We start from the raw sequence: 6,493 nt of genomic DNA, 5'->3' as shown, positions 1-6,493 counted from the left end.
CAGGATGTATCGCCCGCAGCGGCAGCCCAGGAGCAGGTGGTGGCACAAACCCCTCCCAAAATTCTTCCCAAATCTGCCCCTAAGTCGGAGCCAACAAGACCACACGTGAGCGTGATCCCTCAGGACTGCAGCCCTCACCTCTGCACGCGTCTCCTCTCCTGACTCATCCCCGGGATGCGGAGGGGGGGCGGAGTCTGTCGCCGGGGCAACTCGCTGTAGCATTCCCTTGGATTCATTTTTTCAGATTCCCTGTGTGTTCTCGGTTTTCCTCACTCTTGCTGCCAAAAGAATGCAAACCATGCCATCTTTCTGCCTCCTTTTCTCTCCTTATTTTGTTTCTTTCTCCAAGGTTTGAATCTCTCGCTGCAAGATCAGGTTGATCTCTATCAATTTTCTGCACCTACTCACTTACGCCCCTTTATTCCTCCAGCCTGTCTGGATGCCTTTGCCATCTTCTGTACAGTAGACTCTCTCTCAGATTTCTCCTTCAGATACATACTTCCCAGCAATGAGGACTCTGGACTTCACTTCTGAGTCGGGAGCAGTCACAGGTGGGTTTTGAGTCCCGTCTGTTCTTTGGGGAGATTGATCTGGCACAAGTGGAAGGTCGATAATAATGGCTACAATTTATTGACCACTTGCTTTATCAGGTGTCTTACATGTGTTACTTCTAATGGTTGAGGGAAGCTTTATTGTACCCATTTTACAGCTGAGAACAACAAGTCTAAGAGGATTAAGCCAGGTCCCCAGCCAATGAATGGCAAAGTCAAGATTCAACCCCACATCTATTTGGCTCCAACATCTTTGTCCTTCCTGTGTCCCCTCTAGGAAGGAGCCAGAGATGGGGAAGCCACTTGGGAAACCACTGGGGATGACAGAGGCCAAAGCGAGGACAGCACAGTGGGAACTGAGGTGGGGGCAGAGGTAAGTCCACAGGAATGTAGAGTCTGGGTTGGCTGTGATCCTGGAGAGGGACTTACAGGGGTGGCAAGTCATTACAGTAAATTATTTTTGTATAGTACTTTATAAAACACTTCTACAAATATGAACTTGTTTGGTCCTCTTCACAGACTTGGGAAGTACAGTAAATCTTATTATCCCCTTAAATTCAGGTATTCTGATTCAAAAGCTGAGGCATCCTTGCCCTCTCGCTCCCCTACCCCCGTCACAAACTCTAGGAATAAACTCGCATAAGGAGGTTTGACTCTTGGCTGTGGTGTAATTTAGGATGAGTAGCAATAGTGGCTATAACGGAGTGGGCAGGATATTTTCTATTCTCCAGACACACCCTCCACCCTTCTCCACCTTTCTCTGTGGAGTAGACTGACCTTTATGCATCAGGAGGCTCCATGACCCTCTGGCTTAAGGGGGATTGACCAATGGGAGGCACCAGCAAGTTGGCTCACCCATCTACTGGTACAGCTGCTCTCAAGGTTTATCCGTGTTATAGCACGTTTCAGTACTTCTTTCTTTTTTATGGCTGAATATTTCATTGTATGTATAGACCACATAGGCCCAGGACTGTCTCTTCCCCTTGCCCCTTCAGGCCTAGGAGGTCTCTTGGTTGGCACCATTCCCAGCCCTGGGGTACTGCCCCATCCCTACCTCACTAGCGCCTTAATAATAGTCCCTTCATTAAGTTTCTCTCAAGAGCCCATTTTGCATGTGTGTGCCATCTGTTTGCTCCAGGGCCTTGACGAGAAAGGTAAACCTGCAAATCCCAGTGGATTGACCCAATGAAAGGTTGTTTCTTGCTCCTGTCACAATCCATTGTGGCTCTGTGTGCGTGTGTGATAGATACATATACATATTTATATCCGTAAACGTATTCTACCCGCACATGTGTAGGAAGTCTGGAGAAGAGACAGAGGAAGTAGGTTCAGAGTGTATAGAAGAGAAGTTGGGGGTGGTGGATGGTCTGTCCAGTCAGACTGAGAGTTTGTTTCTCTGGAAGGCATAGGGCACGTTGACCCAAGTCAGCAGCAGTTGGCAACACCAAAGCAACTCTCCAGGTCAAAGTGCACTCACTGTAATTGAAGGCTTATCAATCATCGAGAAATAGGAACCTCTTGTCAGCACTGGGCCACAGAAATGGAGGAGTAGTTGCCGGAAGGGGTTAATGCTTGCTCAAAGAAAATAATTTCGATTTAACTATCATTTACGTTAAGACGCAACTACTAAGCGTAAGGCATTGTACTGGACTCTCTGGGAGGTACAAATTTGATTCAGATATAGAGTCCACTCTCAAGAAACTTGTAATTTTTTCAAGTTTAAAATTTCTTTTTAAACTCACACACAGTAAAATTCATTCCTTTTAATATACAATTCTATCAGATTTTTAGTTTATATTTTAATTTGTATTTCTTTGTGCATATTTTTTATTGAGGTATAATTCACATACAATAAAAATCACCATTTTAAAGTATAGTCATGTGTCGCTTGATGACGGGGATATGTTCTGAGAAATTCATCGTTAGCGATTTTGTCATTATGGGCACATCATAGTGTACTTACACAAACTGGGATGGTACAGCCTACTACACACCTAGGCTATGTGGTACTAATCGTATGGGACTACCGTCGTATATGTGGTCCGTCGTTAACCAAAACATCGTTACGTGGCACATGACTGTATATTCAGAGTTAAGCAACCATCACCTCTAACTCTAGAACATTTTTATCACCCCCCAAAAAGAGACCCCATACCTGTTAGCACTCACTCCCCATTCCCCTTTCTTCCCACTCCTTGGCAACAGCTAATGTATTTTCTGTCACTGTGGATTTACCTACTCTGCACATTTCATATAAATGGATTCATACGATATGTGCTCCTTTCAGACTTATTTCTTTCACTTAGCATAATGTTTTCAAGGTTTATCCGTGTTATAGCACATTTCAGTACTTCATTCTTTTTTATGGCTGAGTGTGTCCTTGTACGTATTGACCACATTTTGTCTATCCATTCATCAGTTGATGGACATTTGGATTGTTTCTGCCTTCTGGCTATTATAAATAATGCTGCTTTGCACGTTCCCATACAAGTTCTTGTTTGAACACCAGTTTTCAATTTTCTTGGTATGTACATAGGATTAGACTTGCTGAGTCCTGTGGTAATTCTATGTATAACTTTTTGAAGAACTGCCACTGTTTTCCACAGCGGCTTCACCATTTTACATTCTTCCCAGCAGTGTACAAGGATTCTAACTTCTCTGCATCCTTGATAACACTGTGCTTTCCATTTTTTTAATTATAGCCACATCCTAGTGAGTGTGAAGAAGTATCTCAATATGGTTTTGATCTGCATTTCCCAAATGATTAATGATGTTGAGCATGTGCTTATTGGCCATTTGTATATCTTCTTTGGAGAAACGTCCATTCAAATCCTTTGCCCAATTTTTTAATTGGGTTGTCTTTTATTGTTGAATTATAAAAACTCTTTATATGTTCTGGATCCCTTACAGATGTGATTTACAAACATTTCTCCCATTCTGTGGGTGGTCATTTCATTTTTTTGATAGTGTTCTCTGGCATATCAAAGTTCTTAATTTTGATGAAGTCCAATTTATCTATATTTTCTTTGGTTGCTCGTGCTTTTGGTGTCAAAACTAAGAAACTACTGCCGAATCAAAGGTCACAAAGATTTACACCTATATTTTTTTCAAAGAGTTTTCTCCCATTCTATGGGTTATCTTATCACTCTCTTGATGGTGTCCTTTGATGCATGAAGGTTTTTAATTTTGGTGAAGTGCACTGTATCTATTTTTTCTTTTATTACCTGTGCTTTTGGTGTTATAGCCAAGAAATCATTGCCAAATTCAATGTCATGAAATTTTCCCGGCCGGCCCTGTGGCGTAGTGGTTAAGTGCACGCGCTCCACTGCTGGTGGCCCGGGTTCGGATCCCGGGCGCGCACTGACGCACCGCTTGTCAAGCCATGCTGTGGTGGCGTCCCACGTAAAGTGGAGGAAGATGGGCATGAATGTTAGCTCAGGGCCAGTCTTCCTCAGCAAAAAGAGGAGGATTGGCATGGATGTTAGCTCAGGACTGATCTTCCTCAAAAAAAAAAAAGAAAAGAAAACAAAAAAGGAAGATTTTCCCCCATGTTTTCTTCTAAGAGTTTTATAGTTTTAGGTTTCTGATCCATTTTGAGCTAAGTTTTGTACACGATAAGGATCCACCTTCATTCTTTTGCATGTGGATGTCTAGCTTTCCCAGTGCCATTTGTTGAAAAGATGATCTTTTCCACATGGAAGGGCACCCGTCGTAGGTCTTGGCTCCCTTGTTGTAAATTGATTGACCATAGATGTGAGGGTTTATTTCTGGGCTCTCTATTCTGTTCCATTGGTCCATATGCTGTCCTTATGTCAGTACCACACCGTTTTGATTACAATAGCTTTGTACAGACTCATTCTTGATTCATCCTGCTCCCCTGCCCTCAATGCCTTCCCCACCATTCAGGTTCCCCCAATCCTTCCTCTCCCTCAAAAGGACTTCTACTGCTACCCTAATCTTGTTCTCCCCCTAGCTTTCCCCAGATCTTCAAGGGGTAACACAATTCATGTAGGAGTTCCCCTTGATTTCTCTCTTTGTCTTGCTCTGCATGCCCACTCCATCAGCCATGTCACGGGCTCCAAATTATATTCCAGTTCTGTCTTCTCTCCACCTCCACTGCTACTGCCTGTGTCCAGCCATTGTCATCTCTCTCCAGGACCCCGCACTAGCTACTGATGGGACTCCTTGTTTGCACTTTCTTTTTTATTTCACTTTTAATATTTTATTTGTATTCAAACATTTCACCAAATGGCCAACAAGCATTCCAGAAGCTGCTCACTATCATTAGTCATCATGGAAATGCAAATTAAAACCAGAATGAACACACACCCATACTGACAACGATGTGAAGCAACTGGAACTCTTCTTTACTGCTGGTGGGAATATAAAATAGCACACCCACTTTGGAGAACTGTTTGGTGACTTCTACTAAAATTAAACTTATGTTGTCACATGTTGGGTTCTCCAGGAAGCACAGTCTGAGGTAGGGGTTAACATTTATTGGGGGAGCACTCTTGGGATCAGCACCAATGGAAGGGAAGGAAGCAGGATTGGGGAGAGAAATTGGGGTATAATGCAGTCTCCGTGGAGGCCTCAGCCAGCCCCAGGGGAGTTTGAAGCTGCGATGATCCTTCAGAGTTGTCACAAGTTGGGGTGAGGGTGAGACTTTATGCCCCAAAGCTTATCAGTCATTGAATGTGGGCCACCCAGAAAAGGGCCGTGACCTCCGGCAAGGCAGCTCTCTTAAGGTGAGGCAATCTTCACAGGGTCCTAATGGTTGATGGCTTTCTGCTAGTAGCATGCCAAGCAGCTGGGAAAATAAGACCTTCATTTTTAAAGAGTGATCTGAACAGTATATCATGGAGTCCACCACATACACCTATCCTCAACTCCTAGATATATACCTAAAAATACCCAGTGCATATATATACACATGCACACAAATCAGGTCCAAGAATGTTCATAGGAGCTTTATTTATAATAACCAAACAAAAAAGAAAGAAAGAAAACAACATAAACAGAAAACTGGATAAATACATTGTAATATATTCACACAACACAATACTACACACAGCAGTAATAATAATAGAACAAACTACTAATACTTAGAACAACATAGATGAATCTCATAGATAAGATAGTAAGAGAAACTAAACATGAAAGCATACTATATGATTCCATTTTTATAAAGTTCAAGAACAGACAAAATGAATCCATGATAACAGGGGTCAGAATAAATGTTACTTGAGGGGTGAGGGGAGAGGCAAGGTGTACACTGCAAAAGGGCAAGAAGGGACCTAAAGGGACTCTAGCAATTCTCTTCATCTGGGTGGAAGTCACATGGGATATAGATATAGATATAGATATAGATATAGATATAGATATATAGATATATAGACATAGATGTGAAAACTTGACAATTATACTTAAGATTAACACTTTACATAAGTTAGATATGCCTTCATACAAATAATTGAGTAAAAACATTTTATTAATTTTATTTACTTTTAAAACTAGTTTTACTTGCACACACGTCTTAGTCCACTTGGGCTGCTATAACAAAATACCATGCACTGGCTGGCTCACACAACTGACACTTATTTCTCACAGTCTGGAGGCTGGAAGTCCAAGATCAAGGTGCTGGCAGATTCAGTTCCTGGTGAGAGCTCTCTTCCTGGCTTGCAGACGGCCGCCTTCTTGCTACATCCCCATGTGGTGGAGAGAGAGGAAGCTCTGGTCTCTTTCGCTTCTAAGGGCATTAATCCCATCATGGGGGCCCCACCCTCATGACCTCATCTAAAGCTAATCACCTCCCAAAGGCCCCACCTCCAAGTACCATCACCTTAGGGGTTCAACATATGGATTTGGGAGGGATACATTCAGTCCATAACAAAATGGTCCAAAATTTAAAATGTGCAAAAGAGTTTACAAAAGCGTATTCT

This window comes from Ceratotherium simum, chromosome 26 (genome assembly GCF_057802395.1).
Source record: "Ceratotherium simum simum isolate JZ-2026a chromosome 26, ASM5780239v1, whole genome shotgun sequence".
Classification (NCBI taxonomy): Eukaryota; Metazoa; Chordata; class Mammalia; order Perissodactyla; family Rhinocerotidae; genus Ceratotherium; species Ceratotherium simum.
The sequence above is the reverse complement of the archived record's forward strand: the minus strand, read 5'-3'. Positions refer to the sequence as shown.